General features: G+C 56.5%; 1 protein-coding gene across 1 annotated transcript in view; it reads right to left on the bottom strand.

Moving 5' to 3' along the window:
• Positions 1-27,148, bottom strand: part of POU2F2 (POU class 2 homeobox 2) — a 79,052-nt gene extending 51,904 nt beyond the window's left edge. The window contains exons 1-2 of the mRNA XM_044931315.2: positions 26,981-27,148; positions 8,310-8,370 (exon numbers count right to left, since the gene is read on the bottom strand). The gene's annotated coding sequence lies outside the window, so the exon portion shown is untranslated. The remainder of the gene's footprint in view (positions 1-8,309; positions 8,371-26,980) is intronic.
• Between the last annotated feature and the right edge of the window lie 281 nt (positions 27,149-27,429).

Below are 27,429 nucleotides of genomic sequence, written 5' to 3'. Positions count from 1 at the left end.
TCACTGGGCCTCCCACCTGCCCAGCCCGACACAGGGCCAAGGGGAGCTGAGACAGTGAACAACACAGAGCTCCCCATTCCCAAACCCCCATTCCCTGTGCCCATGAGAGAGACTGAGAGCCGCCAGAGACAGAAAGAAATGTGCCCATCTCCTGTGCTGAAAGTCTTCTACCAAGGCAGCTTTCGGGGAAAGAGGGCCGCACTCAAGAGGGAGACGGGGAGGACACAACCGGCCCCTTTTGGGGAGGGGGCAGCTGGAACAGACCCCCTGAAGCCTGCCAGGAAGGGCCCAGATGGGCCGAGGGCTATAGGGGTCCCACTGCCCTCCCCCAAACCTCCCCTCCCTTCTCTCCCTCTCCTTCTCGGCTGGCTATCGACCGGGTCTGTGACATGGTAGATCAATACGGCAGGGATATAAAGCCGGCTGGCTGCCTGCCTGCCTCTGCCTCTCTCTCTCTCCCCCGCTTGCCTTGCTTCCCTTTCCCAGAGCCGCGCCCAGACCCCCCACCCCCATGGACCCCTTACCCACGCCTCTGAGGGGCCAGGCCCTCCACCCGGTGCCAGCCCCCTACAGCGGGAGGGGGAGAGCCTGGACAGCCAGGAGAGGGGGTGAGTATGGGGGTGGGCAGGGCAGCAGGTGGGGATGGGGGTCCCACTGTCAGGTCAGGGGGCTGGAAGACATGGAGGGACAGAGCTCCTGGGATAAAGCAGGTCCCTGCTCAATTGGGAGTGGTTCAGGGAGATGGAACCCTCTGAAGGTACAAGAGGGATGGACCTCTGGGAGGTGGGCAGTGGGCACCGGGGGGCTGGGGAGGCATTGTCCGGAGCCCATGGGGTGGGGGGTGCTGGGGTAAGCTTGGGAGAGTGGATGCCAAGAACATTGGGGCTGCCCCCGGGCAGCCTGGTGCCCACCCACAGAGTCCTGGCTGCTCCCTCCTAGGGCCTCTGTGGGCAGCTCCACCTTGGCTTCGCCCCAAGGCCTGGCGTGCACCGTGGGGTGTGGGGGAGGGCTTGTGAGGCATCTGACAGGGGATTCCAGGGGAGGCTGCAGTGGCCGAGCGGCCATGTGTGTAGGGCGTGCGTGCATCCCAGGCACGCCTGGAGAGGCGAGTCCGTGAGTCCTCTGGCTCGGTGCTGGGGCTCCAGGACTGTGTATCCCCGCGTGTCTCATCCACTGAGTCACCCCGTGCGACCACGAGGCGGTGGGTGTGTCCCAGGGGACGCGGTGGCTCTGTGCGCGTGTGCTTCCGCCAGAGTTCCCTCCACCTGGGTGTCCCCGAGTATGTTAAGTGTGTGTATGCGGATCTGCCTGTCCCCACCGGAAGTGTGGGTGTGTGCCCAGGGGCATCTCAGTGACCCCTGGGGCCCAGTAACGTGGTGCCTTCATGTTCCTGGGTTCTAGGAAACCCGTGGGAGTTGGTGTGTGTGCTCCAGCCCCTGCTGAGTATGTCTGGGCGTGGATGGTTCTGTGAGCGTCTGGGAACCAGAACCTGAGTCCCCATGTGTTTGTGTGTGTGTGGATTCTGTGCCTGTGTCGGGGGTGGCTGTAGGTGTGTTTGTCTCTGGTGTGTTGGCGGCTTAAAGGTGAGTGTCAGAGACCCAGTGTGCTTCCTGTGTGTCTACGTGACTTGGCATGTCCCTGCGTGCCAATGGCCGCGTGTGTTTCCACGAGTGGCTGGAGGCTCTGGGTGTGTCCCCATGTGTATCACGGTGACTCGAGGCACACGATGGCGTTTCAGGGGTGGGGGAAGTGTGGGTATCTGAACGGGGGAGGGCTCGAGGCCGAGACTGCCACTGTGACGCTGGCTAGCCTGTTTTGCCACTACATTGTCTCCAAATCCGAACGTGAGGACCTGTCTGCCTTCTTCTCCTCCCCGTCAGAAGCCCCAGACCCCTGCCAGCATGGGTCCAGGGCCCCCACCCCCAGCCCCCTTGGGTGACCGGACCTCTGCCCCTCAGCACCCCCTGCTCTGGCGGAGGCCACCTCAACTCCACCAAGCGACCTCCGTCCCTCCCAACCCCCCCAGCACCACCGCTCCCCCCACCCTCCCCCCACCACAAGTCCAGTCCAACCCAGACAAAAGCAATTACTCCTGAGGTAGATGTGAGTGTGGGTGTTAGAGACAGAAAAAAAAGGGGGAAGGGAGGGGGAGTGAGAGACACACAGAGGCAGGGATGGACGGCCAGAGGCCCGCAGAGATGAGGGACGAGAGAGATCCACAGCGAGTGAGAGACAGACGGGGAGAGACAGGACATGAAAGGGACCAGGAGAGACAGACGCAGACACGGGAGGCAAAGGCAGGGAGAAAGAGCCGGGGAAGGGCAGACGGGAGGGCCCGATGGAGGGACACGCCGAAATGGAGAGTGGGGAGACAGGAGAGAGAGACAAGAGGGCCAGGGCACAGCAGAACCGAAGAGCCAGGGACGGAGGCACAAGGAGGACGCGGAGAGCCAGAGAGCAGGGAGACAGAGACAGGGGGAACGGGAGCCAACCAGAGGCAACTGGAACGCCAGTGAGAGCCCGAGACGAGGCCGGGACAGAGAGAGAAGACAGAGAGGGACAGGCAGGGGAGACAGCGAGTGAGAGATGGCTGGTGAGAGGGGCTCCAGAGACACACGCAGCTAGAGGTGGGGGCAGGTGGTGCGCAGGAGAGACAGACCGACAGACAGCTGGAGCTGAGCCCAGGGCGGCCAAGCCCAGAGTGACTCCAGCTCTCTGTCTCTCTCTCTCTCTCTCTCTCTCTCTCTCTCTCTCTCTCACACACACACACACACACACACACACGCCTCTCCCCCTCCCCCAGGTCAGAAGTTCTCGGTGCCCCAGCACTCTCCGTGGTCACGGCCCTCTGGGCTCCATGTGGGCCAGAACACAACAGAACCAAAACCCCAGGGATGGAGGAGCTGGGGAGGGGACAGGCCGAATGGACAGGGAGGGCATGGGGCAGACTGGGCTCAGCACCACAGAGCGGGTAGCGGCGGCACACCCCAGCTGCCCGCTCCTGGCCACCATGCCCTCACGCACACAGGGTCCTCAGGCAGGTCCCTTTCACCTGGGCTCAGCAGGCTAGCGGGGGGTGGGCATGAAGCGTGTCCCTCCTGCCCCACGGCTCTGCTACCTTCTCCCGTGGCCCGAGGCCCCATCTTTCTTGCTGCCTCCTCCCCTCGAGCCTGGCGGCCTCAGCAGCGCACGCTCAGCCTTCTTTCTGTCCAGCTGACTTTCGTGCTGTCTCCATGGCTCTTTACCTGCTCTTCACTGCCCCTTCTCTCCAGGCCTTACTCTGTCGTGGGGTATACTCTGAGTCTCCCCGAGTCTCTCTCTCCCACTCTTCTCTGGCATATGCCTGGACCCCCCTTTCTCAGAAGACCCCTCGGCCCGCCCTCCTGTCCACACATGCTGGCCCTTCAGGGGCCTCAGAAGCTGTCCTGGAGTTGGGGGTGCCCCTCCTGTCTTGCTTCTCCTTCATGTACCTTTTCTCCTTCTCTCTTCTTGGCCCCTCTCCCCACCTGCAGCAGGTCCACATCCCCGCCGTGGTTCTCGCTGCAGACAGAAAGCTATACAGGGACCCACATGCACCCTGCACTCAAGACTGGAAGCCAATCCAGGCTCAGAGGAAAAGGAGGCCACCAGGGTAGGATGGAGAGACCAGACATGGAAGGTGACCAAGAGAAGGAAAAAGGAAGAGGAAGACGGAGGTGGAGCCCCAGGGCGAGGAAGAGGAGAGAAGGGAACTCGGAGACAAGCAGAGGCCATGCAGCAGCGGGAGCGGGACGGTGCCCCTGTGGGGGCGGGCGCTCACGGCAGCATCTGGGGTCAGACTCTGTGGCCTGTCTGCTGCCACCGCGCCCTCACCGGTTCCCTCGGTGTGCAATCAGGGTCAGGTGTGTGCCCTCAACCCCAGGGGCTCCACGCTTGCTGGATGGCAGGCACTCCAGCTTCTGTTTGCCCTGGGACTGTCAGGGACGCCAGGCACTCATCGGTCCCCGAAACTACTAAGAGGGCCAGCCACTCTCACCTCCTCCACATCTGTAAGGCCCCACCTGAGATACTCCCAGTCCTGGGTGGGTGACGTCTCCACCCACCCAGGGATGGCAGAGGCACCAAAGGGACCTCTTGCTGCTTCACAGCACCCCACAGTGACAAACAGCAGCCCCCCAGGGAACCCAACTCTACACTCGACAAGGAGCGCCGTCACCCATGGCCTGGCCGGCCTGCCCGCACCAGCACAGACCAGCTGCGCCCTGTGCACCAGCCGGGGGCCGACCAAACAGTAGCATCCAGGCAGCCAGGGCCATGAAGCTCCAGCCTGGCCCAGCCCCCAACCCCCAGGCCACATCTGCAACAGCACACACCCCATTCCTGGAGCCAGAGCCCCCTCCCCGGGTGCTAGCCGGGCCTGAGGGATCAGAGCAAGTTCCCGGCCCCACTTTCTGGTTCCTCGGCTCTCAGAACACCTGCGCGGCCACACAGGCTGGCATTTCTGATCCCGGAGTGTCCCAGGCCACACCCGCCCCCTCCAGAGAGGACCTGCCCACCAAGCAGCTCAACGTCTTCCTCCTGATGCAGTCCTGGGTTCCGTCCCATCACCCCACCAGACCAGCACCAGAAGCCTTTCACCCACCGCTAAGCTCCAGCTTCCAGGGCATTCTGTGGGATGTACGGGCACTCCAGGTGGGCCCTGGCGCTTGGGCCACAGTCATCTCTGGGCCCCCAGGTCCTGGGTCCACACCGAAGGCCATCATGTCTTTTTGTGGAAGGATGGAAGGACAGGAGGGAGGGAGACAAGGTGGGGCCACAGCCCTGCTCCTGCCTCAGACGTCCACAGGGACTCAAGTCAAGCCAGCATTCATGGTCTCCATGAGTGACCACCTCCAACCTGGACTGTAACATCCCCTTTGTTTTCCAAGACCCTCAGGAGACGCCTTCCCACCTCCTCCTGCCAAAGACTCCTCCTTCTTTCGGGGTCCAGTCCCTCCCTGAGCCCCAGGTTCAGGTTAGTAGCGTTTGGGCCTATCTCCACCCCCCTGCACACCAGCCAGGAAGCCCCCCAGAGGCCACACCGGGCTGCTTCCCCTCTGCATTGTCACCTGATCACAGCACAAGGCTCAGCACACAAGAACCCCCAGGAGATGGTGGCTGAAGGAATAAATGGATGGATGTGGGTTTAAATGTCTATGTGCTCACTCATTTATTCATTCAACAAAATACCTTTTTTTTTGGCTGCACCATGAGGCATGCAGGATCTTAGTTACTGACCAAGGATTGCACTTGTGCCCCCTGCAGAGGAAGCATGGAGTGTAACCGCTGGACCACCAGGGAAGTCCCCTCAATGAATACTTAACTGAACACTTATACTATGCTAAGGGCTGGGTGTCGACGTGTTGGATAAGTAGAGACATCTCTCTTGTCCCCTCCATGAAGCTTAAGCGGGGGAAACACTACACAGAATATACGATCAGATGCAGGGACAATGGGCAAGAAGGAAGAACAAGGTGGGGGGCCTGGCCAGGCCAGGGGGTTCGGGGAGCCCTAGATGGAACGGTGGAAAGGTAAGCCCAACCAAGAGTGGAGCCAAGGCCCTGGGCTGGGACGGGAGGCAAGCCAGAGGAAGGGCCAGAGGGAGTGAAGGAGGGGGAGCCGCCGCGTGGGCGCCAGAGGCTGACCCAGCGTTCCAGTTCCTTCTGGGGCATTGAGGAGGCCTCTGGACACCTTTAGGGAACTAGTCACCTCCCAAGAAACAATGGGGGATGGGAACGCCATTTGCTGTAATTGTTTTGTAACAAAATTATAGACTTTAAAGGGTGTGGCTCCCTTCAAACATCTCTCTGGGGGGTTGAACTTATCTTCAAACCACTCAGGTAATTTGGCAACAGCCTTTAAGTCTGCTTTAGTTTACAGACTCCATCAGCAAAAACATCTCTACTGTATAATTGTCTCTAGTTTATATCAAAACACCGGCAAGCAGTCACAGTATCATCCGTTATTAGTATCAGCACTGCTAAATTGATCAGAAAAGTGAAAGTATTAGTCACTCAGTCGTGTCTGACTCTGGGACCACATGGACTGTAGCCTGCCAGGCTCCTCTGTCCATGGGATTCTCCAGGCAAGAATACTGGAGTGAGTAGCCATTCCCTTCTCCAGGGAATCTTCCTGATCCAGGGACTGAACCCAGGCATTGAAGGCAGATTTTTTACCATCTGAGCCACCAGGGAAGCCCCAAATTGATCAGAGTTGGTTCCAAATAAGATTTCGGGTATCCCCCTCTGCACCCCATCCCACAAATCAAATTCATCCCCGAAGCACAAAGACTGGCCACCTCGAGGAGATTCCAAACCTGGGGTGGGTGTTGGTGAAATGGAAGAATGAGAGCATCAAGCTCAGGTAGACATTCAGACTCTATCACGGTTACCATGGTAACCTTAGGTGACCTGAGGCCAGTGGCATCTCTTGTCTTTGGCTCAGTTTCCTTCTTTTACAACAGGTGACTCACATCCACTTCACAGGGTGGCAGCCAGTGCCCAGAACAGGCCCTGGCATAGAGGTGGCCCCAGATAAATATCAGTTTCCCCATTAGACTATAACAGCTCTCTGGCATGTGTTATCCAATCTGTCATGTGTCTGTCCGTGAAAACTTGACTATTTAACAAACATCTATTTGAACACAAAGACCTAAAATCATAGCCTCCACTGTAACCTCCACCAACTCTGACACATAATTCTTTTTAAACATCTGTTACTTTAGCCCAACTTCCGGGCATTCCTCAAAGCCAGCCTCTAGCCCCCAGATGAATTCTGCAGCCTGGAAGCTCCTTGACCTTCTTTTCAATATCAAGAGCAGCAGAAGACACAGCAGTTCCTGGGAAAGCTACACTTCTGGTTCTTGGAGAAAGTAGTTCAGACTCCTACATCCCTTACCAGCTAGAATGGGGTCTATAGATGCGCTTTGGGGGGTCTGTGAGCATCCTGAGGTCAGAGCACAATTGAGTAGATGTAGGGATGCGTTTTCCTGGGAGAAAGTCTATACTAAATGTTGCAAAACTGGAAATCCATGGACCAAAGGTTGCCTGAAACATGTGGTTCGAACCACAAGGAGATTTTTGAAATTGTGGAGAGTTACCAATATTTAAAAATTGAGAGATTTCACATAACAGTCTGGACTTCTGGCTTCTCTTGAAAAATCCAAAAAGCTGACAAATGGGGGGCATGTTTCTATGGAGGGACAGTCAATGGGGCTGAAAAGCAGCACCCCAACTCCTGCCAATGCATTTTCCAGTCTGGTGCAGTCCCTACCACACCAGATCGCCATCCCTAGGCTACAGCTTTCTCTGTTTCTTAAAGTCAGGCTGTGACCCCCCCACCCCCGCCCCCCAAGAGCAAGAAGCCAATGAGAGCAAGCAGAGGCCTCCCTGGGGTCCTGAGATGTGTACAGTTAAACTGCTCTGGTTGGTGCAGCACTCGGCGGGTTCCAATTCAGAGGCCCTGTCCCTACCCCTCCCCAGACGCACACTGCTGAGGCCTCACCAAGCTGGTGGAACAAACCCCAGAGCTGATGCCCAGAGCCTCTGCTTCCTGCAAGCTGAGTGGCTGGAGAACCCCTGCTTCCAGCTCAGGGTCTCAGTGGTATCCAAGGAGGCACCTCACAAACCCCAACTTGTCCAGGGAAGCTTCCAGCAGTATCTCAAGTCCTGGCTTCCTGAAACCTCCTGCTTTCATCGAGTTAACTTCTTTCATCTTCACTTCCTCATGTGTGTGTGGGGTGGGGGAGGGGGGTGCTGTTATCACCCTCTTTTGACAGACAGGGAAACTGAGGCTCGCACAGCTGGCCGCCGGCAGGGCAAGTGCTCCCTGGCTCCAAAACTGGAACCTGAATGGCCTTCCTAGGCTTCCGTCCTCAGGACAGCATGTCCGACGGGTTCTGTTACTACACCCCTTTACAGATGAGGCTCTGACTGTCCCAAACCACTTGCAGTTAAGAAGGGACGGAAAAGAGATTCCAACACAGGAGGGCCTGACCCCAAGCTGTGATCTGAGCCACCAAGCTACCCCCACCTTTCCTCCTGAGCCCCTACTCTCATCAGCTGAAATTCCCACTGTCGCCAATGTCCAGAACCACAGGTTTGGCCAGGAAGCCACAGGATGAACAGAGGATGAAAACGCACATCACTCAGACTGACCACGTGGAGCATGGAGGCAGGAAGAGAAAGGACAGCACCCCGGGGATGGGCCGGGGACAAGGATGGGAAAGCCAGGGCTTCCGAGAGGAGACAAGACTCCGCAATTAGCAGAGCTTGGGGAGCCGCAGCCCTTACCTCTTGGGCAGAAGCAGCGAAGCTAATACATTCAGGCCACCAACCCGGTCCAGTAGAGAACCTGGAGAGAGAGGAGAAGGAAGTCAGCATGCTGGGGAATTTGAGAGGCATCACCTCCTTGAGCAGGAGGGGGCCCTCCTGAGGCAGAGGGACCCTGCTCTTGTCACACCATCGGGAGTCACAAGTCGGTGACTGTAGACTCAGGTCCTGACAGCCACTGGCTACCTGCATTTCCGGGTTCTGAGCCTCAGATACCCCAGCTCATGAATGGGCATTCTGATGCGTTCCCTTGTTGAACATCTGTATTTTCCATTAGACTGGAGCTTCCTTAATGGGCAAGGACTGTGTCTTACACCTTCAGCCCTTGACAGAGGGCCTGGCAAACATGGGATACTGAGGAAGGACAAGCTGGATGATTTGAGTGAATGGATGGATGGCGAGAGGGCGTAACTAATTGACCAACTATGTGTCTCAAAGGACTCTGGGCAGCTTCCCTGGTGGCTCCGTGGTACAGAATCCACCCCCTAGTGTAGGAGGCATGGGTTCCTTTCCAGGTCCGGGAAGATCGCACTTGCTGTGGGGCAGCTAAGCCCATATGCCACAAATATTAAGCCTGCAGCTACTGAAGCCCTTGCGCCCCAGAGCCTGTGCTCTACAACAAGAGAGCCACTGAAATGAGAAGTCCACGCACCCAACTAGAGAGTAGTCCTTGCTCAGTGCAACTGAAGAAAAGCCCGAGCAGCAACGAAGACCAGCACAGCCAAAAATAAATAGTAAATAAATATATACATAAAAAAGCCCAACAACTGCAGGGAGAGACAAATGAGAAATGTGACAGGGTTACTCATTATCAGATGCCTATGTGCTGTGGGGAGATGAAAATAAAAGCCACAATGATGCTTCTGACTGGTATATTTGTTCACTCATTTATTCATGTGGTTAATCAGAAGATGGGCTTCCCAGGTAGCTAAGTGGTAAAGAATCCACCTGTCAGGCAGGAGACCCGGATACAATCCCTGGGTTGGAGAGATCCCCTGGAGAAGGAAATGGCAACCCACACCGGTATTCTTGCCTGGGAAAAAAATCCCATGGACAGAGGAGCCTGGCGGGCTATAGTCCATGGGGTTGCAAAGAGTCGGACACGACTGAGCAACTAAACAACAAACAACAAGCAGCAGATACGGAGGCTCGTCTGAGCTGGGCTCTGGATCAAGTGTGGGAGATGCGGAGATGGACCAAACCAGGTCGTTGCCCTGTCTACTGGGGGCCTGAAGGTGAGCTAGGGAGACCAAACGAATAGCTGATGCCATAGACTGAAGTAAGTCAGAAAGAGAAAAATAAATATCATGTATTAACACATGTACGTGGAATCTAGAAAAATGGTACAGATGAACCTATCTTCAGGGTAGGAACAGAGACGCAGACATAGGGAACGAATGTAGACATAGGGACATGGAGAAGGGTGGAAGGGTGGGATGAACTGGGAGACCTGGACTGACATGTGTACACTGCTATGCTAAAACAACTAGTGGGAAGCTGCTGTGTAGCGCAGGGAGCTCAGCTCAGGGCTCTGTGATGACCTAGATGGGTGGGATGCAGGGGGAGGTCCAAGAGGGAGGGGATATATGTAGGTATATAGCCGAATCACTTTGCAGTGCAGCAGAAACTAACACAACAATTGTAAAGCAACAGCTGTTGTTTAGTAGCTCAGTGTCCAACTTTAGTGTCCAATTCCTTGCGAACCTTTGGACTGTAGCCCACCAGGCTCCTCTGTCCCTGGGATTTCTCAGGCAAGAATACTGGAGGCGGTTGCCATTTCCTCCTCCAGGGGATCTTCCCGACCCAGGGATGGAACTCACATCTCCTGCGTCTCCTGCATTGGCAGGCAAGTTCTTTACCAGTGAGCCATCAGGACAGCCAAAGCAATTATACCCTAATTTGAAAAAAAAAAAAAGCCGATGCCCACACACCGGTGTAAGCAGAGGATGCAGGGGGAATCCTAGAAGAGGTCAGGGAAGACTCAGGGGGGATGTGGCCTCCGAACCAAGCCTGGCAAACAAACCCACTTTAGCCAGGTGGAGGGACCGGGTGGGAGGAAAGACAATGTCAAGCCTTCGATCCCCCAGGCTTCAGCGAGAGGGCTGGGAAAGATGACTGGGGCTACAGCCGGCAGGACCCAGTCCAAACAGCCAGGAGACGATGCAGTCTGTCTTCAGGTAAAGTCCCGCTGCTTGCTGTGTAAGAGACAGGAGGATAGAGAGGTCGACGGGAAATGGGGAGACCCTCTCCAAGGAGTGTTGGCTGAGCCTCTCCGCAGACCCACAGGAAGGCAAAGCGACGGCTGGTGTCATCCCCACTTTACAGATGGGCAGGCGAGGCTGTGAGCAGATGACTTTCCCAGGGTCCTGTACAGCTTGGCAAGGGGCGGAGCTGGTTATCAAGGTCAGGCCTACGTGCCTCCTACTGAAACCCACATTTCCTGCCTTCTGGGAACGTGGTCTTGAAAAAGCTGCTTGAACCTGTACAAAGACCACTCTTGTCGTGGGCAGTCAGAGAAGGTGCGGGGACTGTAGGACGGGGGAAGGAGACAGGGTTTCAGGGAGACCTTCCTCCCAGGCGGGTCCCCATGAGTGGACAGTGGGCAACTTCAGAAGCTGGGGGTCAGAGAGGGAGAGCTCTGGGTAGAGGGGGGTCACAGAGCCAGAAGGCTCACATCCACCTGACACCTGCGTGTCTCCAGAGGGGGACCTTCAGGGGGACGGGAAGGATGGCCACAGGCCTGGATGTCTGGCAGGTGCTTGGCTATCTCATGGCAAGTCTGCCAGTACAGATGGGGAAACTGAGGCCCAGGACCAGCCAAGGACACAAGGGATTGGTGAAGGCAGGACTGGAGATCAGACGGAGAAAAGAGAAAGACAAAAAGATGAACCGAGAGAGATGGATAGATGGCTGGTTAGAAGAGAAAGAGTTGGGGAGACCCAGACATTCAGAGGTGAGGAGTGGAGGGAGACACAAGCAGAGAGACCAGAAAGCCCAAATAGGAATGAATAAAGGGGAGTCAAAGGAACAAGGGGCCTGACCAACTCCTCCCCCTCTCTCTATCTGGGCCCCCATTTTCCGGGGCAGAGGGGACCAGGACCCTCCGTCCCTGTGGGGAGGGAGGGCCTGGGGTTTCTCCCCCCACTCAGGGTCTGCTCCCCACCCCCGCCCCCGCCCCCAGAGCTAATCAGCGGCTGTCATCTCCACCGTGAGGTCTTGGTTAAGGAGATTTAGGGCCGGGATCAATAGGAAATTTAAAAATCGATGCAGCGCGCAGGGCAAAATCGATGGCGTTTAATCGCCTTGCCGATTCCCAGTCAAAACAATTAGCCGCGCTGAGTGTTGAACACGGTGGCGACACGGCATTAACCGTCAATATTGGTGTAAGTGATGGCGGGGCGGGAGGGGGATTCCCCGGGCCTCTCGGGGGCCCAGAGTCAGACGGCGCCTTCGGGCTGGGGTCTTCCCTCAAGGCAGCGCCCCTAGTTGGGACTTCCCTCCAGCAGTGCCCCCTCCCCACCTGGTGTCTGCCCTCTGCCACCCTCAACGGCGGCGATGCCCACAGGCAGGACCATCCCGGCCTGTCTGCCTCCAATTCTCCTCCTCGTGGCATTTCTCTGGGCCCCGCACCCCCCATTCCCCTGCCTGACAGACCCCTCTCCCAAGTAAACAGCCTCTCCTCTCGGGAGAGGCAGGCAACCCTGTGCAATTGCAGCCATATTCCCAGCAGGGCCCTGAGCCTGGAAGATAGGAATGGGAGCTGTGTAGAAGATGCCTTCTCCCCATTTCACAGACAGGAACTCTGAGGAGCAGAGAGGGAAAGCAAGTGGCCTGTAGTGACCTGGCAGAGGAAGCTAAGGAGCCAGGACTAGAACCCTGACTTCTCTGACTCCAGAGTCTCTGTTCCTTATAGCTGCACCACAGACAAGGGAAGGAACTGACTGATTTCACAGGAGAAGGAAAGGAAGTCCTGGCCCCTCAGCATTCCTTGAAGCCAGGATGACTCTCCTGCAGGCAGGTTGGGGTCTGGCTTCTCTGGGGGTCCCCAGCACTGCCCAGGCCAGAGTATGACCCTGAGCTTAGACAAGTGAGGATGACAGTGCCCACTGGCTGCACAGAAGACTGCCCACATACATTTTCGCTGAGCTACATGCGGTGGAACCACTGTCCCCCACAAACACATCAGCTCAGATTAGTCCAGCAGAGCGGCCCTGAGTGAGAGCAGCCGGGATTTCCTGGGTGCTAGCTACGTGTCAGGTGTGGTTAGCTGCTCTGCGGGTGTGATCTTGCAGTCTCAACCATTTGGTGAGTATCATTCTCACGATACAGATGAGGAAATGGAGACTCAGAAAGGTGAAGCCACTTGCCCGGGGTCACACAGCCAGTAGCTCAGTCTGACCAGTCTCTGAGGGGAGAAGGACACAGGGCAAGCAAGATCCAATGACTGCAAGCAAGAGGGTGCGTACAAATAGGGGGTACAGGAACCCAGCGCCTGGATGGGGACCAGGAGAGGCTCAGCACAGGCCCAGGAGGCAGGGGTGGGGTGGGCAGGGCAGGGGACCTGGAGACACACTGGGAGCTCCTGACCTGGCAGGACGAGGACACGAGGCCGGGAGGCCAGGGCTGGCCCTCAGCTTCTCTGAACGTGCCTGAGGGCTCCAGGTTCTGGGGTGCCACGTGGGTGCAGGGGGAGCCTTCTGCAGCCACCTGCTCCCAGCACGGCAGCAGGGCGGGGGTGTGGGCTGGTGAGGAGGCCCGTGAGATGAGCCAGGGATTGATCTGACAAGGTCCTAATCAAATGGTCAATATCGCTGACCTGACCACTTAACCTATTGATAAGCTGGCAAGGATGGAGCAGGCGGTGAGTGGGCTCAGGGAGGAAAGCAGGGAGAGGGCTGGGGGAAGCTGGATGGGCAGCGTGCCAAGTCTGGGGGCCTAAGAGAGGGCGGTCTCCTCCTCAGGCAACCCCACCCACCACTCCTCTGATAAGTCACAGGTCTTCTCTGCGGGGGCTTCTTTTTAAAAAAAAAAAAAAAATTAATCTATTTACCCTTGGCTGTGCTGGGTCTTCACTGTGGCATGCAGGCTTAGCTGCTCTGTGGCATGTGGGATCATAGTTCCCCAACCAGGGATTGAACCCATGTCCCCCACATTGGAAGGTGGATTCCTAACCACTGGCAACTGGACCACCAGGGAAGTCCCATATGTGGGGGCTTCTACACAAGCCTCTCCCTCTGGTCAGGGCTCCTCAGGCTTGTCCTGACTGAGGCTGGGAACCGTCCCCAGTGCCCAAGCCACCCTCAGGTCCTCTTGGCTCGTACCTTAGCTTCTCACACAGGGGAGGGACTTCTCTGAATCTCAATGTCCTGTTCTGCAAACTGGTGATAATTATAACAGGAAATGCCAGGAGACAACCTAGATACCTGACGACTGGGGACTGGGACAATACGTGATGGTGTAGCAGCCTGATAAAGGAGGGCTGCAGAGTTGTAGAAAATATGCTTGAAATAAATTCATTGACAAGGGAGCGACGTTCATAATCCATTGTTAGAAAGGAATAAAAGACAGATTATAAACTGGTATGTAGGTGATGGTTTCCTTTTTATGAAACACACACACACACACTTTTTTTATCCTAAAGAAAAAGGTTTAGAGCAGAAGTCAGAATTCTTTTTTTTTTTTGGCTATACCACACAGCTTGCGGGATCTTAGTTCCCTGACCAGGGCTCGAACCTGGGCCTTATTCCTGGGCCCCAGCAGTGATGGCACAGAGTCCTACAAACTGGACCGCCAGGGAATTCCCAGAAGTCAACATTCTGAATTTGGTTCCAGGTTTCTGAATCTTAATTTATTCTTTGGGTGAAACTGTGCTCGTGCCTTGTCATATCTGACTCTTTGAGACCCATATGGACTGCAGCCCACCAGGCTCCTCTGTCCATGGGGATTCTCCAGGCAAGAATACTACAGTGGGTAGCCACTCCCTTCTCCAGCGGATCTTCCTAACCCAGGGATCGAACCTGAGACTCCTGTGTCTTCTGCGTTGCAGGCAGATTCTTTAGGGCTGAGCCATCTTTGGGTAAACTCGTAGACATACTCCCATTTGAGAAAAAGCTATCTAGAAAGATAGGCATCAAAAAACTTTTTTTCATGTAACTAGATGATCATGATGGGGTTTCTTTCATCTCTTTGAGTATCTGCATTTCCTACTTTTTTCCAGTGAACATGCGTCACATGAGTTGACATTCGCTCACAACTGCAAAAGGTGGGGCTAACGAATCCTGCATTGGCGGGACTGTGGCGAGGTTCGCGGCAAACACACAATGGGCAGTGTTTCTCGGAGCCCCTTCCCTCTCCCAGCCAGGCTTGGCTAGCTGGCTTATGTCCCAGCATAAGCTCCCCCTGTGTCCAAGCCCAGCCAAGCCCAGAGCCCCTCAGAACGTGAATGAATCTGAAATCTGCCCAGTGCAGAAATACTTGCTCCAGCGTTTGGTAGGACCAAGCCGAATTCCGTGCCCTGTCCCTGCTTCAGGAATCTGACTGAGGGCTCACAGGCAGGGGGGACGGTTGGAGGGGAAGCCAAGGTCCAGAGGGAGGGAACAGATTTTCAAATCATCACACAGCTGTTTGTGACAGAGCTAGGACCCAAGCTGGCTCCTGGGTTGCACTCTCTCACCTCTGAGATGAGAAAAACCTGCAAGATCAAATGTGCATGCAGGCCAGGGACTAGTGCAAGCGTATGCAATTCTACAGAGCTCAAGAGCATGGTGGTCCAAAATCTGTGTGACCTTGCGCAAGTCACTTCACCTGTCTGAGCCTCAGTTTGAAAGGGAAAATGAAAGTCGCTCAGTCATGTCCGACTCTTTGTGACCCCCATGGACTATACAGTCCATGAATTCTCCAGGCAAGAATACTGGAGTGGATAGCCTTTCCCTTCTCCAGGGGATCTTCCCAACCCAGGGATCAAACCCAGGTCTCCCACATTACAGGCGGATTTTTTACCAGCTGAGCCACAAGGGAAGCCCAAGAATACTAGAATGGGTAGCCTATCCCTTCTCCAGTTGATCTTTCCAACCCAGGAATCGAACCGGGGTCTCCTGCATTGCAGGTGGATTCATTACCAACTGAGCTATCAGGGAAGCCTCAGTTTACTCAAACACAAAATGAGAATAATAATAACCCCTGCCTCACAGACCCAGTGAGAGAAGTCAACAAGACCATGCTAATAATGAACTTAGAGAGAGCTGACAGAGAAAGGGGCAGGTGAATGGTGGAAATGATATTATGATTATCGCCACAAGTGATGTGTATGAGTAGAATGTGCAGGGTGAGGGCAGGAATGCAGTGGGAAGCGGGAAGAAGCAAGGTCTGTTCTGGTGCCCTGACTTGGGGTGAACAAATGCAGTGAAGACACCTGGCTCAGTATGTTCCTCTGGCGACTTCCCTGGTGGTCCAGTGGCTAACACTCTGTGCTTCCACTGCAGGGGGCGCAAGTTCAAGCCCCTGTCAGGGAACTGAGATTCCCACATACTAACTGGCGTGGCCAAAAAAAGATATTCCTTTGTTCATTCATTCATTCAGTAAACATTTCCTGAGGCCAGTTCTAGGTTAGACCCTGTGCCAAGCCTTGCAATCTGGACGTGAACAATGGAAGTTCCCACTGAGATAGTGAAGAGGAATTGGGGGTGGCCCGGCTGCTCTCTCATCTGTGAGAGCTGCTTGCCTCAGAGGCCTCCCAACTGTCCCTTGAGGTTTCCGCTGAAAGGGGCTGAGCAGGAGTGTGAGGCCAGTGTGTACTTCAGGGATGTGTGTTCACACACAGAGGGATAGTAAGCTCTGTGCACATGGGCTGTGTCCATCTTTGTGTTTCACAGTCGCATGCACCAAGCCTGACACTCTGGGGACAAGCCGGGCTCGATTTTTTTTTCCTCTGTTTTTTTTTTTTTTTAATGAAAAAAGAAATGTTCAAAGCACCGAGCACAATGCCTAACACCTGGCAGGGTCCTCGATAAATAGTAGCTATTATTAGCATCATCATCACACACCAGATCACTCTTGATCCCCACAAAAACCTTATTTTGCCGACGAGGAAAGTTGAGATTTAAAAGGAGTGATGTGATTTGCCCACGGTCGCGGTTGGGAGTCAAAGCGGGGTGTGTGCGACCCCACAGTCTGGGGTCTGCCTTTTCCTGTGGCTGGCTGGGGGGGGAGGAGTCAGGGCCTGGGAGTGGGGGAAGGGAAACAGTAGGGGGGAAGCAGGGGTGCCGATGGCAGGGCGGGGCGGGGCGGGGTGGCAAGGATGCACTGGCTAGGGTGAGGGGAGCACTGTCAGGAAGATGGAGTGCAGTGGATGGGCCCTGGATGATGAGCTTGGAGTCCGGCTGCATCGAGCCTCAGGCAGGAGGAGGTGGCCTGGCTTGCCGATGCCCCTACACTGGTAGGTGTGCCCCCCCCTCCCCCAGAAGGTGAGATTGCTCCACGCTTGCTCAGCACCTCCAACATCCAGCTCCACCATTATGCTGGGCAATAGGATGGCAAGGGCCCAGCTCCTATTCACCCGACAAACGTCCTCTGAGCACTGAGTGTGCTGAGCATCGTTCCAAGCAGCGGGGATACAGCCACGAACAAGACAAAGTCCCCGCCCTCACAGTGTTGACCTCTCAGTGGAGAAAGGGACACAATAGATGAGAATATATACTTTGGAGCTAGGAAAGACAATAAAGCAGGTGAAAGAGTGGGTTACAAGATGATGTCACTTTAGACTGTGAAGTCAGGAAAGACCAGTCGGGGAAGGTGGGTTTTGAGTAGTAGCCTGAATGAAGTGTTGGAGGCAAGAGCTTTCCTGGCAAAAGAAACAGCAGGTGCAAAGGCCCTGAGGTAGGAACAAGGTCGATGTGCTTGAGCAAGGCCAGAGTGGCCTGAGCCTCTGGAGGCAGGAGGAAAGGAGTGGACACTGAACAAGCAGGTGGGTTCCTGTTCCTGCAGGGCTTCCAGGCTAAAGAGGATGCTCTAAGTGCAATGGGGGAATGAGAGGCTTTCCCTCACTGTGGGAGATTCTATGCAGCAGAAGATAATGGTGGTCAAAATGCTGTGTGACCCTGGGTAAGTCACTTGGCCTCTCTGAAAGTTGGTCTCACCTTCAAAAACCAAGCTCCATCTTCATCACTTCCCTGCAAACCACGTGTGACCCATTCATTCTTTAAGAACAAGCTCTAGACGCCTTCAGTGAACCCCTAGTCCCAGATAAGGCCTTCAAGTGTTGACCTCCCCTACCTGGGGACTCCTCTGGGTCACGAGAGCTGCTGCTGCTGCTAAGTCGCTTCAGTTGTGTCCGACTCTGTGCGACCCCACAGACGGTGGCCTACCAGGCTCCTCCGTCCCTGGGATTCTCCAAGCAAGAACACTGGAGTGTGTGGGTCACGGGAGGGACTGGCTCATCCACGCCCCTTGGCACCCAGCTCAGGCCCAGCCATAGGAGGCCTCAGAAAACAGCAGGGTGTCAATGGTTACTAAGAGGAACTGTAACCCCTGACCTCTACCATTCAGCACATCTCCCTGTGGAAGCAAGGTGTAGCTTGTTCAACTCTGTCCAGTGGGAGACAGAAGGGGCTGGAGCAAGGGGAAGGCAAACGCGTCAGCCCCCTCCCCTGGCCAGGCCTTGTCCGGGGTTCCCAGCATGGACTGGCAGGGCAGGAGTTCACTCCCTCCAGGGCCTCCCCGTCCTCCTCCCGTCCCTCCTCCGCAGCAGACTCTGAGATCCCTGACTTAGTACCCAGCTCACATCCTGTCAAGTCCCTTCTGTGTGTGCGGTGCGCCCAGAATAAATCCTAGCCTCCTAGCCCTTCCCAGTGGTGTCAAGCCTTGTTTCTCGCCCCTACACACCCGCGGGTCCAGTGATGTTCACATTTGCTCACACCTCCATGCCTGTGCACAGAGAATGCCTCTGTTTCTTTATTTTTACTTATTTGGTTTTTTTTGGCCACGCCATGCAGTACGTCAGATCTTAGTTCCCCAACCAGGGATCAAACCTGTGCCCCCTGCAGTGGAAAGTGTTAGTGTTAGTCGCTCAGTTGTGTCTGACTTTGCAACCCCATGGACCGTAGCCCACGAGGCTCCTCAGTCCATGGAATTTTCCAGGCAAGAATACTGGAGTGGATAGCCGTTCACTTCTCCAGGGGATGCTCCCGACCCAGGGATCGAATCCGGGTCTTCTGCACTGCAGGCAGATTCTTTATCATCTGAGCCACCAGGGATGCAGTCTTAACCATTGGGCCGCCGGGGGAGTCCCTTGGAAGTGCCATGCCTGAACAGCTTTCCGCCTCCCCTTTTCCTCCAGACCCTGACCCCCATTCTCCACGTCACCGCCTCAGTGAAGCCCCTGGACCCTCCCAGGCAGCATGGCTCTGGTACACGCTGTGCACCTCTGTCAGCCTGGACATCTGGACCCCAGCCAGGGGGACCCCATTTCCCACCAGAGGAGTTTTCTAGAGGGTCACTAAGGCACAGAGGAGTGGGGTGGGGCCTCTGGGTCCTGCATGTTCCATGCCTGTGCTGCCTCAGATAATTTGGAGAGGGTTGTGAGCGTGCATTTAGAATCGATGTGTTGCGTCTGACACTCAGCTTAAATGTCACTTCCGCAGAGGTGGAACAGCTGACCTACCAGTCTAAACCGGGTTCTCTCATGTCCCCTTCCCCAGCCCCGTGTTCCTCTCCTTCCAAGACGTTATCTCTGTTTATAACTAACTACACACGGAGGTCCAATCAGTGGTCATCCTGTTGGCCCTGAGAGCTCTCCAAGAACACAGCCCAGGTCTGTCTTATAAGTCAGTTTTCCAACTTCTAAGATGGACCTGGCTCATGTCGGGCCCAGTTCCCATGTGACGAACAAATTCATCCCGTGAACGTTTTCAGACCTGAGCATCTACCTATGTGCATTTTGCTGGAAGGGGACAAGTCCACAGGGGGGCTGTGTGTGTGCAGTAACAGGCCATGTCCCTTCTGGTCGCTGCATGTGGCTTCCCCGGGGATGTCTGAATGTGGCCTGTGTGCTCCCATGGGCGTGTGGACTGGGGTGCGGCCACAGTTACTGTGTTTGTACCTTTGCTGCTGGAAAAAACTCTCCACACGAGGAGCACCCTGGCGTTTCAGTATTTGTCTTGCCCTGTGATGTCTCGGTCCCCACGTGCCCATGTGGCTGTCTGGACTATCACACCTGTGTGTGAGTGTGTGCCTATCCTTGTTTCTGTACCTGGTGTGTCCATTCCAACGTGTCCGGAGATGTGGACAGAAATGTGTGCGTGAATCCGGAGGCATTAGTAGTTGTGCATTTCCTAAGAGAATCTCTGACCAAGGGTATCTGTACCTGGGTCTTGAGACCCACGGGCGCATGAATCTATCGTGGACTTGAGAATCTGTGTGAGTGTCTATTTTAGAACCACTGCATGTGTCTGCATGTAGATGTGTTTCAAAATCTCAAAGTCTCCAACTATACTCTGTAGTTTTGAGTGTGTGTGTGTGTGAAGACTGACATGGACATGTGTACACCTGTGCGTCTCCCTTTCCCCGGCTGCGGCTGGCTGCCTTTCCGGCCTGGACGAGGACCTATTCTCTTCTCTGCCTTGTCTCTCACACCCACCCGTGCTCATATGCGCCGTGCGGGGAGGGAGGGGGCCGGGGTGTCCGCGAGCTCCTGTGTCACAAGGTTAATTCTCCGCAGCCAGGCAGGCTGGGCCCTGAGGGGAGTGATGGGGGCGGGGCTGGTCCCCACAGCCCCTCTGATAAATATGTATTTGGGGCTGCTGTGCTCAAAGGTCACGGCGGGGAGGAGGAGGGGTGGTCTGCACCGCGCGGAGCCTCTGGGTCCCAGCCAGGCCCCGGAGGGGTTGTGTGACCCGCTCCGGAGGGATGAGACACAGATTCAGGGGGCTGTCCCCCTCGTCCAGCCCGGCCCACCCCACCCGCAGCCATGTGCAGAGGGAGCTGCTGTCGTGGACACACGGGTATTTGGACTCTGGAGCAGGCAGGCACACGAGCCCACACCCGCTGACGCCCCGACAGGCTCTGACGGACACACAAAGACGGCCTTGCGGGCCACCGGGTGCTGGACAGCCGGAATCCAGGGACACCCTTCTCCCTCGCCCCAACCTTCACACAACACCAAAAAACCTCACAAAACACAAGCACACCAGAGTGCATAGCACCTCACATAAAGAAACGTTCTTACACACTCAATACACATATGCACACGTGAGCACAAAGGTGCACGGGGCAATAAGAAGGGCCCCATCCACTTTGTGGGTGGGCGTGTTTATATACACACAGATGCAAGTACACACACAAAGATGCACATGAGAGTCCCCAGGACACAAAGTTCTATGAAGGCAGGTGCACAGTGACGTATACACACACACAAATGCACACGCGCACATTCACACATACAAAGACCCCAAGACACCCACACCAGGCAGGATGCTGGCCAAGCCGGGCTGGGAAATGCACCCTGCCGCAATCCAGCCAGCTCCGGCCCTCTCCCCACTGAGGCGAGAAGGGCCCCCCCAGTCTCTGGTCCCTGGCCCCCCAGCCAGCCCCAGCCAGATGCGCCACCATTTGTCCAGCCCTGAGTCATATCAATTGTCGAGCCTCCCTCCTTGCTGACCAGCCCTCTCGGCCATCAGCAGCCTCGGCCATTACTCGGCTCCCGCCTCTGGCCTGTGTTTGTCGAGTCTCCCTTACCTGGCAGAACCGTCCAGACCCACGGAGCCCTTTCAGGGTCTGCCTGACCCCTTCCCCAAGGGATTCCGAGGCCCCCTGTCGTGTGCCCCCAGCCCAGGCCTCAGGGTGACCCCTCCCCTCAGCACAACGCTCAGGCGGTCATTCTTCAATGGCCGCTGCCCACAGTGGTTCTGGTGGGTCTCGAGCCTGTGTGTTTGAGCATGTGTGTGTGTGAGTCTGCTCGGAGGCATGTGTGTATGGCTGGTGGGGTGGCTACAGCTGTGCTTTAAGTCAAAAGGACTGTATGTGCGTGAGAGTGTGTGTGTGTGTGTGCACGTGCACACATGTGAATAAGGGGTTAGAGTGTCAGCAGCTGTGCTTAAAGTCAAGGAGTATCTGAGTGTGATAGTGCCTGTGCAGAATTAGGATGTTGGGACATGCTTCACACGTGTGTGTGTGCGTGTGCGCATGTGTGTGTGCTTGAATGCAGGGGGCACTAGGTGTACAGGTCTGGCCCTGGGGCGGGGGGGCCATGAGGGCTGTTTCTGTCTCGGCCGTGGGGGTCAGCGCGGTACAGGCATCTGCTTTTCAGACGGTTGTGAGCAAGTGGAGTGTGTCTCTCCAGACTCCGTTGCCTGTGTTTGTGAAAGTGACAGATGCTGCCTCCCTGGCCTCACTGCGGCGGATTAAGTCTGTGAATGCCACATGAGTCTGCACCCCGGTGGGGGAGGGTCCCCGGCCTGCGCTGACACTCATGTTTGCGAGCCACAGCCCTCAACAGTATAGGGTCCTGAGGATGACAACTGAAGTCCCGCCTTCCAGTGTCTTTGAAGGACAGTGTGTCCGAACGGATGCCAGGGTGAAGGGCTCTGTGTGTGTGTGCATGGGCGCTCACTCACACTCACACACCAGTCCATGTTGTCCAAGGCACACTGTCGCGAGACGCACATGGGTGTGCCAGCTCCCCAGGGCCGCAGAGACCAAGTCCAAACTTCTCAGAACCTCCACGGACGGCCCGGGGCACCAAGTGCGTCTCTGCTCTGAGGGCCGTGCCCCCAGCTAGCCCGCTTCTTCCCCGCTCCCTCGCCCGTCTTCCTGCCCCCTTCCTCAGCGCCTGAGGACCCGCACCTCCCTCCTCCAGATTCCCCAGGACCCAGAAGCTCCCTTTGTGCTCCCGGCACCCCAGAATCTTGTGTAAGCCTGGTTTCACTTCAGAGCCCGTGACAATCATTTTCAGGTAAGGAGTGATCATGCTATCATCACCTGACTTCCTCAGGAAACTAACTGTACCTCATTCGGGGGGTGACACACCACTCAATAAATGCCTATTGAATTCAGGGGCCTGGGACGTGGGGAAACTGCCTGTCCCGAGGAGCTAAAGAAGGTGGGGCTGTGGGGAGTGAGGGAAGGGGGTCCTGCCTCCCAAGCCCACCGCTGGCTTCCCGGTTGGCCGCGCAGCACAGGGCTCACCAGCACAGGTTGCGGAAGGGATGGAAGCTCATCAGTAATCCTGCCTTTGAAGAGGCCCAGCGCCAAACTGTCAGCCAGAGTGGGCTCTCAACCTCTCTCATTTGCTGGCTTTCTCTTCAGGACACAATGCGAAGCCCAGGTCCTCCAAGCCCGTGCTGAGCCCTATAAGGCATCCATCCACCTGACAGGCACTGAGAGACGGGCCTGTGGACAGACATCTCAGGGGGCAGGGAGGAAGGGGGAAGGGGGAAGCCAGAGAAAACAAATGGTGCTGGGACAGCTACGGGGACAGGATCAGACAAACCTCCAGAGACAGGCCGGGGTCAGGACCAGGAGCCCAAAGACCTCAGTCCTGGCGCTGCTTGGTCACTCATAGGCTGAGAGAACCATATGGACCTCAAACCCTCATCAGTGAAAGGGGGCACCATCAGGGCTGCCCTAAGAGCTAGGTGGATGGAAGGGGAGTCATCATCGCCAATATTATTATTATTATAATTAGATCAGGAGGTGCTGGGCCTATGGGAATAACAATGAGTGCTATATATTTAGAAGAACAGACCCCAGTCTGAGGAGACCCCCACACCTACTCTCTCCTCCCAACAATTCTCCACACCCAGGATTCTCAACCATTTCGATCCTGAAAAAAATACTGGAAATTAACGAGAATGTGCTAGATGGGGAAACTGCTTCCCCAAGTAGCCTCTGCCATGCCCATCTGTCTCCCCCACCAGGGTCATGTTCCTACACACTAGGAATACCACCAGGGCAGTGACAGGCTCTACCCAAGGGGTGCTGAGCTTGGGGCCCTTGGTGCAGCTGTCTCATTGGTGGGGGAAGGGCCTCTGGCCTGTGGCCCCTGCATGCAAGGAGCAAGAGTGTGTGAACCAGAATGCAGGTGTCCTGGGGTGAGCACTGATGGATCCGCTGGAAAAAAAATCTGGCTAACATGCTGTTAAGGAGGTACAAGTTAACCTCCCTCACACACTCAGCATGGGTGTGGGCGCACGCGCACACACACACATTCACACACACACACACACTGTGGCTGCGTTCTTTTCATATCGTGATCCCTGAAACAGACACCCTCCATTTTCCCTGCAAAGACTGACAGAAGTGAGGACGACTAAGACCCCCAAGGATGGCAGCCAGCCAGAGCGTGGGCCAGCAGCCTACAGGACTGGGGATCTGGACCTTCCCGATGGACATGGGTGGGCCTCTGTCCACCATCACCCAGGAATCGGGACGTAGACGCAGAATCACATTACCAGCAACTGGAGACGCTGCCCGCGGCCTTGATCCACTTCCCTCCTGGCCAGCCTGCCACCCCCTGACACGGGACGACGCTTTGTTACCACGGAGGAGCCAGGGAAGGTTTCTGTGGGCTGGCAGACTTCAGGGAGGGGGGATCTTTTCTTGTTTTGTTTTCTTGAACCCAGCTTCAAGGTTGCTGTGCAAGCATGCTGTTAAGCTCACCCCTACGCCCGCGACCTCTGCGCACATTTCTCATCGCTGCACCCGGGCTCGGCTTCACAAACCCAGCCTCCCTCTGACCTAGGCCACAGAGACCCAGAGACACCTAAGAAGAATAACCAGCACAACAGTAAAAACAGTTCTGCGTCGACATGGTACTTTCACATATGTGACTTTATTTCATGTGTATTCTCGGGGCACACACCACAGTCAGACCTAGTACCTGCATGCAGAGTCTCTATGCCAACCACGCAGCCCGTCCAGATGGACGCACCCATCGCCGACCCGCACACGCGCCGACGGCCGCCTCGCACAGAGCCAGAGAGTGCCTCCCGAGTACACACGCAGCCAGGGCTCCATGAACATCGAGACAAGGGAAGGACCTCACAGGATAAATACTCGCGCCGACTCCTTCCTGCACACACCTCGTCCACAATGGGAAGCCCCCGTACCCGGCCCCCCGCTGGACACACGTGTCACGATTCTACCCCTTTGGTTCTTCACTCTGCCAAGGCTCCCAAGCCCCGCACACAGTCAGTCTGTCCAGCACGCCTCTTGCAATGCACGCAGGCCATGTACACACGCACACAGCCGCCATGGTCTGACTGTACATACCAGCCCCACCACCACCCACTGACGCCACGCTCTCCCTTTCTGCCCTGAGGGAGGGGGCAAATTTGCCTGGCTGAATGGTAAGAGACTAAAACCTACTGAGTTAAGCATCTCATTGGGTTTTTTTGAAATCCAAGACCTACTCCCCAACTCCACAGGCCCCAGGTTGGAGGGAGAAAGCGGGGAGTGGTTGGCAGGCCAGAGGCTTTCTCTTCAGATCTTTTACCTGGGGCGCAAAAGCTCTGAGGACCCTCTCAGATGGACCCCCTCCCCGACTGCCTCCCCTTTCCACTTCCCACTAGCGATTCGTGTCATTCTCTCCTTCGTCCACACCCTTCTCTCTCAGTGGGGCTGAGTCCAGAGCCCTGAGCCCTCGCTTACAGTCCTCCCCTCCCCCTCCTATGGCCCCAGTGAGCACCCTCCGGGACTTCTCCAGGAGGCCAGGGAAAACAGGAGGGTGGCGCTATAGCCCCCCTCCCCAGGGCAGATCCAGGCCCCTAGCTGGGAAAAAGGAGGGCAGGAACAAACAGGGATGTGGAATAGGGGTTATGCTCTGCTGGGAACTTGGGGGAGTCCTGTCTCTGCACAGAGACCCTCTCCCTGGCATGCTGTTCAGGGCAAATGATACAAAAGTGAAGAATAAATGAAACTGAGGGAGGGGCCAGAAGGGACAGGGCAACAGGGGAAATGAGTGGCAGGGAGGGGGAATGAGAGAAAAGGAGAAAGGGGGAAATGGGAAAGACAGAAAAAGAAAAGGAGGGGTGGAAAAAAGGAAGCTGGAAAAAAAAAAAAAGAAAACCTGAAAAAAAAAAAAAAAACAAACCTGAGGGGGTGGGGGGTAGTTTTTATGGAGAGAAGGAAGAGACAGAGAAACTGGAAAACAGGAGAAAGAGAAACCAGCAAAGGAGATGGAGAAAAAGAAGCCCGGAAGAAGGACACAAGAGGAAGAAAAGAGCAGGGAGCTGAGGAGCAGGAGGAGACAGACAGGGGGCTCCCCAAGTTACAGACTTTGCCTAGAGAGCTGAGGGGCGCACCCGGCTCCCCGGCGTCGCTCCCGGGCCCTGGAGCTCCACCGCCCACCTCTCAGAATCCCATCCCAGCTGCTCCCCATCTCAGCTCCCACCCTTCCCGCAATCCGAGGCACCCCATTTCTTTCTCTCGCCCTCATTCCCACCCCAGCCCTTCCTGCTTCCCCGTGCCCTCTTACCTCGCCCCCCCCCCCCCCATGCGCCCTGCTTGCTTCCGAGCTTCCGACAGCATCACCAACCGACATCCTCACCACCATCACACTACAGCGGCCCCCACACCCCTAGCAAAGGGAAAAAAAAACAACAGGCGGCACCGCCACCATCCATGACCCCTCTCGTCTCATTTTCTCCACAGTCGCCCCTTCCCCAGATGCAGGGTCCAAAATGGGGATCCCGCCCAGCCCGGGGAGCCTCTCCAAAGCGCCGAAGCCTGCCGGGCACCCATGCCGCCTTGTCTCTCCTCTCTGCGCTCTCTCCTTTTTGTATATGATGGCCCCGGCCGCGGTGTGTTTTATTTTCGTCTTTTTATTGGTGTTATTTTTTCTCCTCTTTTTCTTTATTTTCTGGCCTGAGGACGGCAGCGATGAAAGCGCCCACCGCCCGGTCCCCTCCACAGGCTCCGGGCAGGTGGCTCTTTCTCTAGTCTGCGCTCCTCTGCCTCCCTCCTTTCTCTTCTCTGTCTCCGCTCGGCTCCTCCGTCCTTTCAGCTCCGTCCTCAGCCGACTGCTCTCTCCTCTCTCTACGGCCGCCTCTTCCACGCCTCTCCTTTCCCCTTCCTTCTTGCCCCTTCTCCCCTTTTTTCTCTCCCTCTTCACCTCCTCTTCGTCCCCATTTCTTCCTATCCCTCCCCAGCCCCCCACCACGCACATCTCTCCTTCGGTTCCCTCGCTGCCACAGACAGTAAGCCGACCCCCACCACACACACACACCTCGCCCCCAAATAATAAAGATACCCAGCCAGGGGGCAAAGCCCCGACGCCGGGCGCCGGGAGGGAGGCGAGAGGGCCGGGGCCGCAGCGGCGGCGGGCAGCCGGAGCGCGGTGCGGAGCGAGCGGCGCCCGCCCGGCTCCCGCCCGGAGAGCTCTCTGCAATAGGCCGAGCCGGCTGCATTAAGCTTCTTGCAATCAATAAAGCGCGGGTCAGATTATGCAAAGCGCAGATATTAATATGCAAAGTTTTAAAGATTTTTAAATGGAAGGGCGAGCGTGGCGCGGGCGGGCAGGCAGGGGCTGCGAGGGGAGAGGGAGGAAGGGAGGGCGGGCGGGCGGCGCGCAGGCGAGCTGGGGAGAGGAGGAGGCTGCCCGCCGCCCGCCCGCCCGGCTGCGCCGCGCCGCCTTGCCTTACCGCTGCTCCCATCGGTAGGCGCCGCTGTCTTCGCCATGCGCGTCAGCTGCACGGCTCCGAGGGGATGGCCGAGGAGGAGCCGCCGCCGCCAACGCTACCCCCGCTCCCGCTCCCGCTCCCGCGCCCGCTCGCTGCCTGCTGCTGGCGCTGCTCTGGCCGCTGCTCCTCGCCTGAGCTGCCGGCGCGAGCCCAGGCGCGCGCCATCCCCGGCTCCCACCTTGTCCCCATGGCAACCCCGGGCCCAAGGATGCTCAGAGAGAGAGCGCGAGCGAGAGAGCGAGGGGGGAGAGAGGGAGAGGGAGAGGGCGGGGAGCGCAGGGGACACGGAGGCAGGGAGAGGCCCGAGACTCAGAGACACAGAGACACGCAGAGACAGAGACACGCAGAGACACGCAGAGACAGGCTGAAACAGAGATGCAGTAACAGAGACAGGAGAGTGGGGTGGGGAG

Source organism: Bubalus bubalis, chromosome 18 (genome assembly GCF_019923935.1).
Source record: "Bubalus bubalis isolate 160015118507 breed Murrah chromosome 18, NDDB_SH_1, whole genome shotgun sequence".
Classification (NCBI taxonomy): Eukaryota; Metazoa; Chordata; class Mammalia; order Artiodactyla; family Bovidae; genus Bubalus; species Bubalus bubalis.
This window is presented reverse-complemented; position numbering and strand designations above follow the sequence as displayed.